Here is a 13,696-nt window from a genome sequence, read left to right as displayed (position 1 = left end):
CCTTTGTTGAAGAGGTCACAGAAATGTTATCAATAATTTCCTCAGAGTTTGACTGTTTTGCAATTGCAGGGGATTTTAATATTCACATAGATAATGCAGAAAACAAAACTACAAAAAAAAAAAAATGATAACGGTTCTAAACACCTTTGACCTGATTCAGCATGTGCATGGACCCACACACAAAGGTGGACACACTCTGGATCTAATCATCAGTAGGGGTCTAAACATTTCATCCATTTTTACTAAGGACATAGCACTATCTGATCACTTCTGTATTTTCTTTGATATATTGATCTCTGCTACCACTGGATCTAGATCTGTCTCTGTCAGAAGGAGATGCATAAACGAGAACACAAGTGTACTATTTATGGAGGCTATATATTTAAAACCAAGCATTTCTGCAGACTCTGTTGATATTCTCCTTTATTCCTTTAACTCAAAAGTTAAGAATGTTATTGATGATATTGCTCCAATAATAGTCAGTAAGAAAACAAACAGACATAAATCAGTTTGGAGAAGATCAACAGCAGTTCAGACTATGAAAAGACAATGCAGAAAAGCCGAGCGGATGTGGAGGAAGACGAAACTTGAAATTCACTATAGCATCTATAAAGAGAGTCTTCATGCTTTTAATGTGAAATGTGAAACTAGCCACAGCTAGACAGAATTTCTTTTCAAACCTTATAAACAGTAACTTAAATAACACCCGTACTCTTTTTGCCACTGTTGAGAGACTGACAAACCCCCCCCCAAGTCAGATTCCCAGTGATATGCTCTCAGACAGCAAATGCAATGAGTTTGCTTCTTTCTTTTCTGAGAAGATCATAAATATCAGGAAGGCGATTAGCACATCCTCAAGTAATGCAGTGGTCAGACAGATTCGGCCAAAATATCAAAAAGATACTATGTCTATTTTTGAAACAATTGATAGCAAAATTCTGGAAGACGTAGTGCAGCAACTAAAATCGTCAACCTGTTGTCTTGACACACTTCCCACATCTTTTTCCAAATTGTGCTTGACTACTAAAAGCAGATTTCTTAGAAGTGGTGAATGCCTCACTTCTTTCTGGGACATTTCCAAACTCCTTAAAAACTGCAGTTGTTAAGCCCCTCCTGAAAAAAACAATCTTGATAACACAATTTTGAGCAATTTTAGACCAATATCTAATCTTCCTTTTATAGGCAAAATTATAGAAAAGGTAGTTTTTAATCAGCTGAACAAATACTTAAACTCAAATGGATACCTGGACAATTTTCAATCTGGTTTCCGACCGCATCACAGCACAGAGACAGCACTCATTAAGATAATAAATGATATTCGCTTAAATTGTGACTCTGGCAAAATATTGGTGCTGGTATTGCTAGATCTCAGTGCTGCGTTTGACACTGTCGACCATAACATACTACTAGAGAGATTGGAAAACTGGGTCGGGCTTTCTGGGATGGTACTCAAATGGTTCAGATCATACTTAGAAGGGAGAGGCTATTATGTGAGTATAGGAGAGCATAAGTCTAAGTGGACGTCCATGACATGCGGAGTCCCACTAGGCTCAATTCTTGCACCGCTCTTGTTTAGCCTGTATATGCTTCCACTAAGTCAAATAATGAGAAAGAACCAAATTGCCTACCACAGCTATGCTGATGATACCCAGATTTACCTAGCCTTATCTCCAAATGACTACATCCCCGTTGACTCCCTCTGCCAATGCATTGATGAAATTAATAGTTGGATGTGCCAGAACTATCTTCAGTTAAATAAGGGAAAAACTGAAGTCATTGCATTTGGAAACAAAGATGAAGTGTTCAAGGTGAATGCATACCTTGACTCTAGGGGTCAAACAACTAAAAATCAAGTCAGGGATCTTGGTGTGATTCTGGAGACAGACCTTAGTTTCAGTAGTCATGTCAAAGCAGTAACTAAATCAGCATACTATCATTTAAAAAACATTGCAAGAATTAGATGTTTTGTTTCCAGTCAAGACTTGGAGAAACTTGTTCATGCCTTTATCACCAGCAGGGTGGACTATTGTAATGGGCTCCTCACTGGCCTTTCCAAAAAGACCATTAGACAGCTGCAGCTCATCCAGAATGCTGCTGCCAGGATTCTGACTAGAACCAGAAAATCTGAGCATATCACACCAGTCCTCAGGTCCTTACACTGGCTTCCAGTTACATTTAGGATTGATTTTAAAGTACTTTTACTTGTATATAAGTCACTAAATGACCTAGGACCGAAATATATTGCAGATATGTTCACTGAATATAAACCTAACACTCAGATCACTAGGATCAAGTCAGTTAGAAATACCAAGGGTTCACACAAAACAATGGGATTCCGCCCTTAGTTACTATGCTGCCTGCAGTTGGAATCAGCTTCCAGAAGAGATCAGATGTGCTAAAACACTAGTCACATTTAAATCTAGAATCAAAACACATCTTTTTAGCTGTGCATTTATTGAGTGAGCACTGTGCAATGTCCGAACTGATTGCACTATATTTTCACTGTTTTCTTTTATTTTTTTTTATTTTTTTTTTATTTTTTTATGTTAAATCATTTTCTAACTGTTTTTAAATGTTTTAATCATTTTAAAAGTTTTAAAATTGTTTTATTTTTGTTATTATTTTTCTTCATGATTATTTTACTTTCTTTTATGTAAAGCACTTTGAATTACCATTGTGTACTAAATGTTCTATATAAATAAACTTGCCTTGCCTTGCCTTGCCTAAAATACTTGACTTTCGGAGTACAGACTGAAGAGGTTTGTCTCATGTTTTTCTTATGCATTGCAGATTCTGTGAACCGTTAACTAAATGCCAGTTATCTATATAATACATTTCTGCTCAGCCTCAAACAGATATTAATTCAAGATTTGTGATACTTCTGTATTGGAGAGAGTTGAAAAGGGTTGGGGGGTACTTTTGCAGTTACATTTTTGTGGAGCCACAGTGTTTCTGAAGGTGGAATTATTGCATATTGTTATATTATATATATATATATATATATATATATATATATATATATATATATATATATATATATATATATATATATATATATATATATATATATTTCACTGTGTCCTTTTCAGTGCATTTACTTGAGTGAAATGCACTCATGTCACCGAAGGGCTACTGTGTGATGTGTTCTTGTCTGTGTAATGACTGTCAGGCAGCTTGTGGTTGCTGTTTTCTGGGGTCTGTTACCTCCTCTCTTAATCAAATCATGTCTCTTGGCTTGAGGACATCCTTCATTAAATGTATCAGGAAGGGAGCGTATTGTGCCTCACTGAAGCACGATGGGTTTTGCTCCCTACAAATTCCTTTGTTCTATGCAAGATGGGCTAAGCATGCTGCACCCAGATGTCAGGTTTATCTGAATAAAATAGGCTTATTGTGTGGACACCCTGGTCTGTCCCTGTGGGAGAAAAGGGGGAGGCTGGGTAAATGAATTGCTGTGGGGTGTTTCAGCACTGAAGGAAAGTGGAGAGAAGAGGACAGGGCAAGGAAGGAGATTGCTTGGCTTAGCAGTTCCATCTGGCTCTCCTAGATTCTATGTCAGAGTCAGAGAAACTGTTTCCCATAAAAGAGCTAAAGGAAGCCAGCGAAAGCCGAATGTTCTACAAGGACAAGAACATTACTGGGAAAGTCGCTAAGCCTGGGGCGAATCGACAAGTTGGCTGCCATGGCCCTTCCTCCACTTTCCGTACTCCTCCTCCTCACTCCCCCTTTCCAAAAGAACAAGAGACAGCCCAGACTGATCGGAATTCCATCTGTTGGGGAATGGCCAAGTGACAGCAGAGAAATACAGTCATCTGGTCTCCATTTCTGTCAGGCTGGTGTTCTAGCTTACATCTTACAGCTGGGAGAGGAGAAGGGAAAGAAGAGTGTGGCAAAGGACTAGAAAGAGGGAGTGTGCTGGCACTATCAGGTTTCTTGTCCATTTTTCACACATCACCCCACATACTAACAGGAGATGTTTAGAAAGATGCAAACCCTCCCCCAACACATGCATACACACAAGCCCTCTTCTAAAGGGCCCAAGAAGAGCACACAGTTATCAGAAGTCAAGACACGCTTTATATGTTACCCTTGTGAGATATCATCAGGAAACATGGTGTTAGCTTTCACTGTTATGCTGACGATACTCAGCTCTATATTTCTTTGCGGCCCGGTGAAACACACCAACTTGAAAAATTAATGGAATGCATAGTCGATATAAAAAACTGGATGACGAGTAATTTATTACTGCTAAATTCGAAAAAAAAAAAACAGAGGTGTTAATTATAGGACCTAAAAACTCTGCTTGTAATAACCTAGAACACGGTCTAAGACTTGATGGTTGCTCTGTCAATTCTTCTTCATCATTTAGGAACCTAGGTGTGCTATTTGATCGCAATCTTTCCTTAGGAAGCCACATTTCTAGCATTTGTAAAACTGCATTTTTCCATCTCAAAAATCTATCTAAATTACGGCCTATGCTCTCAATGTCAAATGCAGAAATGTTAATCCATGCATTTATGACCTCAAGGTTAGATTATTGTAATGCTTTATTGGGTGGTGGTTCTGCACGCTTAGTAAACAAACTACAGCTAGTCCAAAATGCAGCAGCAAGAGTTCTTACTAGAACCAGGAAGTATGACAATATTAGCACGGTCCTGTCAACACTGCACTGGCTCCCTATCAAACATCGTATAGATTTTAAAATATTGCTTATTACTTATAAAGCCCTGAATGGTTTAGCACCTCAGTATTTGAATGAGCTCCTTTTACATTATAATCCTCTGCGTCCGCTGCAATTTGATAATACCTAGAATATCAAAATCAACTGTGGGCGGCAGATCCTTTTCCTATTTGGCGCCTAAACTCTGGAATAACCTACCTAACATTTTTCAGGAGGCAGACACACTCTTGCAGTTTAAATCTAGATTAAAGACCCATCTATTTAACCTGGCTTACACATACTAATATGCTTTTAATATCCAAATCCGTTAAAGGATTTTTAGGCTGCATTAATTAGGTAAACCGGAACCGGGAACACTTCCCATAACACCCTATGTACTAGCTACATCAGTAGAAGAATGGCATCTACACTAATATTTGTCTGTTTCTCTCTTATTCGAGGTCACCGTAGCCACCAGATCCAGTCTGTATCCAGATCAGAGGGTCACTGCAGTCACCCGGATCCAGTACGTATCCAGACCAGATGGTGGATCAGCACCTAGAAAGGACCTCTACATCCCTGAAAGACAGCGGAGACCAGGACAACTAGAGCCCCAGACACAGATTCCCTGTAAAGACCTTGTCTCAGAGGACCACCAGGACAAGACCACAGGAAACAGATGATTCGTCTGCACAATCTGACTTTGCTGCAGCCTGGAATTGAAATACTGGTTTTGTCTGGTCAGAGGAGAACTGGCCCCCCAACTGAGCCTGGTTTCTCCCAAGATTTTTTTCTCTATTCTATCAACGATGGAGTTTCGGTTCCTTGCCGCTGTCGCCTCTGGCTTGCTTAGTTGGGGTCATTTCATCTACAGCGATATCGTTGACTTGATTGCAAATAAATGCACAGACACTGTTTAACTGAACAGAGATGACATCACTGAATTCAATGATGAACTGCCTTTAACTGTCATTTTGCAGTATTGACACACTGTTATCCTAATGAATGTTGTTCAGTTGCTTTGACGCAACGTATTTTGTTTAAATCGCTATATAAATAAAGGTGACTTGACTTGACTTGACTCGGACAACAGATCAGAACAAAAAGCAAAACAACAAAAGAGCATGTGAATCTAGCATGCAAGTCTTTGGCAGCCAGCATACACTCAGACATGCACGTGTGCATGCTCTTCTACTCCCATTTAAGAGTATGCTCCAAAGTATTCTCTACTGATCATATTCACTCTATGGATCATTTAGACTTGAATTATTACAATAATCTTGCATTAAAGGGGGGGTGAAATGCTATTTCATGCATACTGAGTTTTTTTACACTGTTAAAGATTTGGATTCCCATGCTAAACATGGACAAAGTTTCAAAAATTAAGTTGTACATTTGAAGGAGTATTTTTGTTCCAAAAAAACCTCTTCCGGTTTGTCACAAGTTTCGGAAAGTTTTTTTCGAGTATGGCTCTGTGTGACGTTAGATGGAGCGGAATTTCCATATATGGGTCCTAAGTGCGCGCTCTTCTGCCGGAAGAGCGCGCGCTCCCGTATAGCAGAGCACTGAGAGGCTGAGCACAGCCTGATCAGAGCGAGAGCCTTGGTTGCCAGGGCAAGACAACCCTGCACAGATTACCAAAAGAGAAACAGCATTAAGGGACCAGTGGATGGAGTTTATTTTTACAGAGCATCAACAGAGTTGTGCAAGTGTTTTTGTTTGTTCCCTGCATTTCGGATTGCACATCGTTTATTTCTTAAGGATAATGCAGTCCCAACGAAAAAGGGTCACGATCGTGTGTTGGAACCGCAGGCGGTGAGTAAAACTGCTTCAAATATCTCTGTGTTGTTAACTTAGCTATCAGCGCGTAAGCACATCAAGTAAACAACATGCGATGTTCATCAAACTGCACTTTCCACATGTACAGCTTAAAAAATAAATAAAATAAAAAAAGACGACATAATGTGGAACTTAGTCATTGTCCAAAACCGCTAAGCAAATATATACAGTTTCAGTACATACCACATAGCATACCGCCTTTGCTGATGCTGCTCTTGTTAAATTTCAGCCTCTGGATCTGTGTCACAGCTTCCACATGCTCTCAACTCAAAAGCCTACTGGCGCTCGTGATTCTTTAGCTCCGCCCACACGTCACGCCTCTAGGTGCTCGTGTTTTTCCGGGAAAAATCGGTACAGACTATCTTTCTCTTATAAATATAATAAAAATAAAGACTTTTTGGAGTTATGAAGGATGCAGTACTACTCTATAGGTACTCAAGATTAACAGGATATTGAGTGAAAACGAGCATTTCACCCCCCCTTTAAGTTATGGTACACTTTATAATAGTATACTTTATAATAGTACATATCAGTAGCGTAGCCAGAAAAGAGACTCTGGGTGTGCATATGAAAAGCTGGGTGTGTCACATTTATTGTCAGATTTCTGTGCAAAATTATGGGATAGTATTTTTTCGCACTGCTTCCGTCCAACCATACTCCTATGGTAATTTGCAGGTCATGTCAAAATGTAGTTAACTGTTAAATGTAATAATTTTCTTCCAAGTACGAAAATTCTGAACTTCTGGTACGATACTTGGACATTTCCAATCTGGTGGACATCCAGAGTCATGGTACAAGATGGCCACTTGTCAAGTGCCTCTGCACAGAATGACAGCCACAGTTGACCCTCCAGAGTCAAGTCAGGTTCCCGTTGACCCTCCAGAGTCGAGTCAGGTTCCCGTTGACCCTCCAGAGACGAGTCAGGTTCCTGTTGACCCTCCAGAGTCGAGTCAGGTTCTCGTTGACCCTCCAGAGTCGAGACAGTTTCCTGCATAAGCTCCTGCATTCCCCTGAGTACTTCAACACCTCTGAAAGAGCAATTTTCTTTCACAAAAGAGAGACGGGCTGATTTGTGTTTTTTTTTAAAAACGTCCGTGTGTTTCTGGGTGCGATCGATACATCGCTCCTCGTGACGGCTACGATTGATGTGTCACGTGTCCGGGCTTCCAGCATGCTGAGACTGCGTTCGTGGATGGCTCATGTTCTCATTGCGGGGACATGACCATCTCGGCATTGAGATTGAGACTCAATTACCTTAAAAGGTATAGAGTCCCCTCTGCCACACCCCGTTCTAGCTCTTTAAAAAAGAGGGCTACTTCGGCTGGTGGCCAGGGTGATCTGAGGGTTACTGTGTGGGCTTCCCCGACGAGCCAACCTCCTTAGGCCACACCCCCCTCACATATGCCGCAGCCGGTTGAGTTTGCGGATGAGTTTGCTGGACCCTCTCAGGCTCCTGACATCTCATTCGGGTCGGAAGAGGACCGTATATCGATCGCCGCATCACATGGCGGGCTTGAGTCCTCGGGAGATGAGGATTCGGCTGCGTCGCCTTGCCAGTTTCCATGCAAAGCCGGCTCGAGAATGCTTCGCGTTCTCACGCCCTCTTTGCTACTTGGAGTCAAATGAGTGCCTGCAATCCGGCCCCACTAAGGGACGCTATGGCTCCCATGTCGCGGCTGTCTGCTCCACCGTGGGTTCGCCTGTAGTCCCCTTGACCCCGCTGGTTCATTTTCTGGGAGCCTGGCTAGAGCTCCCCAGGCCTTACCGCTGGCTAATCCAGACGCTCAGGCTCGGCTACGCGATTCAGTTCACCAGGCGTCCCCCCAGGTTTCAGGGTGTCCGCGCGACGATGGTGGGCAAAGATGTCCCTGTCATGCGCGCGGAGGTCACGACCCTGCTAGCAAAGGGCGCAATAGAGCCGGTCCATCCAGCCGACATGAAGTCCGGCTTTTACAGCCCTTACTTAATAGTACCCAAGAAGACAGGTGGGTTATGGCCAATCCTGGACTTGCGTGCCTTGAACCTTGCGTGCCAACTCCCATTCAAGATGCTAACACCCAAGCGCATTTCAAATACATTCGTCCGATCGATTGGTTTGCACTGTTCGACCTGAAGGACGTCTACTTTCATGTCTCCATTCTTCCTCGACACAGACCGTTTCTTCGGTTTGCTTTCGAGGGGCAGGCATATCAGTACAAGGTTCTCCCATTCGGGTTGGCCCTGTCTCCCCGCGTCTTTACGAAGGTCGCAGAGGGAGCCCTGGCTCCTCTCAGGGAACAAGGTGTCCGTATCCTCAACTACCTCAACGACTGGCTGATCCTAGCTCACTCTCGAGAGCGGTTGTGCGAGCACAGGGATCTGGTGCTCAGACACCTCAACCGACTGGGTCTTCAGGTCAACTGGGAAAAGAGCAAGCTCTCTCCTGTGCAGATGATCTCTTTTCTCGGTATGGAAATAGACTCAGTTGCCATGTTCGCGCGGCTAATGAACAAGAGTGTGCAGTCACTTTCAGAGGCTCCTGGGGCATATGGCATCCGCAGTGGCAGTCATACTGCTCGGATTACTCCATATGAGACTGCTTCAGCACTGGCTTCACGACCGAGTCCAGAGTTGGGCATGGCAACAGGGCACGCTCCGAGTGACCATCACTCCGGCCTGCCGCCGAAACTTTACCCCGTGGTTGGACCCCTCGTTTCTATGGGCAGGCGTGCCCCTAGAACCGGTGTCCAGACATGTTGTTGTGTCAACAGATTCCTCTGCCACGGGCTGGGGTGCCATGTGCAACGGGCATGCTGCGTCGGGCTCCTGGACAGGACCCCGACTTCAGTGGCATGTCAATTGCCTCGAGTTGCTAGTAGTATGGCTTGTTCTGCAACGCTTCAGGGCCCTGCTGAAGGACAAGCACATTCTGGTCCGTACGGACAACACTGCAACTGTAGCGTACATCAACCGTCAGGGTGGTCTATGCTCCCACCGCATGTCGCAACTCGCTCGCCATCTTCTCTTGTGGAGTCACAAGCATCTGAGATCACTTTGTGCCATTCATATTCCAGGCAGGCTCAATCGTGCAGCCGCCAAGCTCTCACGGCAGCAGTCTCACCCCGGGGAAAGGAGACTCCACCCCCAGTTGGTTCAGCAGATTTGGGAACGTTTCGGAGACGCTCAGGTAGACCTGTTTGCCTCTCCAGAAAATTCCCACTGCCAGTTGTTTTACTCCCTGACTGAGGGCACTCTCGGCACGGACACCATGGCACACAGCTGGCCGCTGGGTCTGCGAAAGTATGCGTTTGCCCCTGCGAAAGTATGCGTGAGCCTTCTTGCACAGACGTTGTGCAAGATGAGGGAGGATGAGGAGCAGGTTCTCATGGTTGCGCCTTTTTGGCACAGCCGGACCTGGTTCCCCGAACTTGTACTCCTCGCGACAGCCCCTCCCTGGCCAATTCCTCTGAGGAAGGACCTTCTTTCTCAGAGACGGGGCACCCTCTGGCACCCACGTCCTGATCTGTGGAACCTACATGTGTGGGTTCTGGACGGGTCACGGAAGGTTTAGGTACCTTGCCACCACAGGTGGTAGCTACCATCACTTCAGCTAGAGCCGTGTCCAACAGACACGCCTATGTTTTGAAGTGGAACCTCTTCGTCAGGTTCGGACTGATTAGAATTCGGGCCGGCTAGCTCTCACGTTATCTTGAGACCCCGGCCTGGGTACGTGCCCAAAGTTCCCACCACTCCTTTAGGGATCAGGTGGTGAACTTGCAAGTGCTGCCCCTGGAGCAGGCAGTCCCAGCCCTTGTGCTGCTCTGTCCAGTATGTGCACTCCACACCTTCATGGACAGAACTCAGTGCCTTAGGACCTCAGAGCAGCTCTTTGTCTGTTACAGAGGCCAGCAGAAGGGAAAGGCTGTCGCCAAGCAGAGGTTATCCGACTGGATAGTGGATGCTATTGTCCTGGCTTATCAGGCTCAAGACCTGCCATACCCCACTAGGGGTGAGAGCTCACTCAACTAGGAGTGTAGCTCCCTCCTGGGGGCTGACGCATGGCCCCTCACTAACAGGCATCACTCTGCTGGCCTTACGACAGGGTGTTATCACTCACACGGGTCGCTGGAAGACAGCCATGTGGCGTTTTGTAAGGGACCCCATTCGTAACGTCTAATGTGACCGGATGAAAGGGAACGTCTTGGTTAAGTATGTAACCCTCTTTCCTGAAGGAGGGAACGGAGACATTACGTCCCCTTGCCACATTGCTGTTGCGCTGAATGGCCGGGTCACTGGCTGATGTAAAAATTTTTTGTCTTATTTATATCACATTATAAGCAATATCACACAAGCAGCAATAGCTATATCAAACTGTGCTGATCTATCACAAGTTTAAATGTGATTTTATTTAACAGTTAATACAATACAATATTGTCTGTTTTTGCTCAATTTTACAAATAAAATTTTACCTTTAAAGCAATGGTGTAGCCACGGCTGTGCCACCTGTAATATGACACCAAAAAAATAAATGCAAAATATTTTTCAATTAAAAAAAAATATTTTGAACTGCGTCCTCTAGGGTTCGCTATGGAGAACACCTCGTCGTAACCCGTGTCTGAAGCATACATTGAAAAAACACCAACGAGTTGGCCGGCGACAGCCTATGATGTCACTACCTGCTTGACTATAAACAGGTACCGGGAGAACACGTCACTCACTTTCTTCATCTTCACTGACTGTTCTGTTTGAAGCGTGCATCTGAAAGAACTGGTAAGAGTGATCTTTCTCTGTCTATGTCTCTGTCTACTACTCAACCTTGCACCAATAAAATGTGCAACACTTAGTTTTTTTTTTTTTACCAAATTATATGTAATAATAGGCCCTATCTAATTATTATATTAGTTAACTTCCATTGGAAAGGTTTCCATGACCTCTCGCGAGATCTTGGCAAAAATCTTTATTCCAAAACATGATGCATGATGGGATACACTAAGATAGTCAGTATTACGTGTGTGTTAAGGGCACTGCACTTTGGTGTTTTTACCGCAAGAGTGAGTATTTGGACATGGCACAAGAATGCAAAGATGGGACTAGTGTTCTCTTGGAGAACAGTCTTGCCAGGCTACCTTGAAAGAGTGAACTGAAGTACGCGAGAACACAGAACACATCTTTGTGAGAACTGAGATTTGCTGTGATCTTGTTTCTAACTCCCAGGATGTTAAAAGCATGGGCATTGGTAGGATTATCATTTGGGGCTCGAGCTAAGGATGGGCGATATGGGCTTAAATATATATTACAATAATTTCTGGGTTTTATTGTGATAATGATAACAATAAAAATAACAATAACTCAGGGAATCCTGTTTATTAATAGAAAAGTATTACCTTTCTTATTTTTGCCCAAAATAGGGTGGTGTGAGCATTACTGAGTACCAGAGATGCTCACAAGTCTCTGAGCTAGAGTCCAAGTCAAGTCTCAAGTCTCTGAGCTAGAGTCCAAGTCAAGTCTCAAGTCTCTGAGCTAGAGTCCAAGTCAAGTCTCAAGTCTCTGAGCTAGAGTCCAAGTCAAGTCTCAAGTCTCTTTATTATATTAAGTCTCTGGTTATAATAAATGTTGCATCACGTACAGCGACCCATCCAAGCTGCTTAGAACACTGCATAGCTATATATAAGTAATTCAAAGCATGTAATATGTTATTATGACAACTCTATCTATTAGCATACAATATCAACTTTGATTTTGGTATATAATCAGTGTAAACAGGCTATTGCAACATGACAAAAACACCAAGAATGCTTTACTTTTAAGTTAATATCTGTATTTTGCATTTATGGATTCAGTAATGGCCTTCTGTCTGTCCTGGCTGTATAGCTGCACACCTCTTGTCTGGCTTAAGAATGAACAAAGCTACGCTGACTTATGTTATTCATACAATACCTACTCACAAATAAAAATCAAAAACAAAGCCGGCTGCAATGAATTTCTGTGCAAAACAACTTTTACTACAAACACTTCCACACAAGAACATTGTTATCACACAAGAACATTTTGATAGAGAACCAAAAATATTTAAAGTAGATAAAATTAGAATAAATAAAATGGAAATTACTACTATTATTACTGTAAACTTTGCAAATAGGACATCAGCCCCTTCAAGTCAATGAACAATAACAAAGTGGGCTGCAATGAATATCTGTGCAAAACGTCATGGCTCCGCTCCTACCCAATGACAGAGGCACGCAGGTTTTTTTCCACTGGAGTACTCACGTGAAGGGTGCGTGCACAACTAATAACTAATATCATCACGCTATAAAGGGTTGGCCCTATAACTGTTCTGTCTCGCGGAGGAGCTCATTTGTGTGCATCTGTGTGAAGCACGCGCTATGAAACACGCATAGGAAAAAAGAGCGACAGAAAGAACGGCTCTCCTCCAGCCGTGACTCGGCTCCCATCGTTCATGTTTATGAGCCGTTCAAAAGAATCGGTTCGTTCGCGAACGTCACAGCTCTAACAGCGAGCTCATCTGACGTTTACTAAAAATTAACATTGTTCACAAGTCCCGGAGCTCGAGTCCGAGTCGAGTCTGAAGTCTTTCGAGGACGAGTCTCAAGTCGAGTCTGAAGTCACTGTTTGTGCGACTTAAGTCGCACTCGAGTCCGAGTCTCAAACTCGAGTCCCCATCTCTGCTGAGTACACATGTAATGTAATTACTGTTAAATTCATACTGGAATCTGGAGGGCACCCTTGGGCAGAACCTCCACACATGCATAGCAGAAGTAATACTTTAGCGAGGTCTGCAACGGGAGCGCGAGTGAGGAGACAAGCGGTGGTAAGTGGATCAGGTGAAAGACGACTAAACACCTGGGTCTCGTTACAGTGATTGGTGTGGGGAACCGGCATTTAAGCCGGCAGAGGACCGATGGAGAGCGAGAGAGACGGGGACTCATGGGAGTAAGGAGCTGGAGAGCTGCCGACCGAGAGAGACGAAGACTGCAATATTGCAACATAGAAAGAGACCGTGAAGTGCGCGCACCTGCTACGTTTGTTTGTTTTGTTTTATTATTGTTTAAATAAAGTATCCCATGAGCCCCGTATGCCGACCCCGGTCTCCTTCCTCTTTATAAAACTGAACATACTATACTGGTGCGGAAACCCGGGAGGAAGGAGAACGATTCCGCCATGCAGACTCCGTCAGGACCATCGGGAACCGCGTTTGCG

At 43.7% G+C, this 13,696-nt stretch overlaps 1 pseudogene; it reads right to left on the bottom strand.

Annotated features, from left to right (window-relative positions):
* Positions 1-13,696, bottom strand: part of LOC113099010 (zinc finger protein basonuclin-2-like) — a 233,811-nt pseudogene that overhangs the window by 115,022 nt on the left and 105,093 nt on the right.

This window comes from Carassius auratus, unplaced genomic scaffold (assembly GCF_003368295.1).
Source record: "Carassius auratus strain Wakin unplaced genomic scaffold, ASM336829v1 scaf_tig00216830, whole genome shotgun sequence".
NCBI lineage: Eukaryota > Metazoa > Chordata > Actinopteri > Cypriniformes > Cyprinidae > Carassius > Carassius auratus.
The sequence above is the reverse complement of the archived record's forward strand: the minus strand, read 5'-3'. Positions and strand labels throughout refer to the sequence as shown.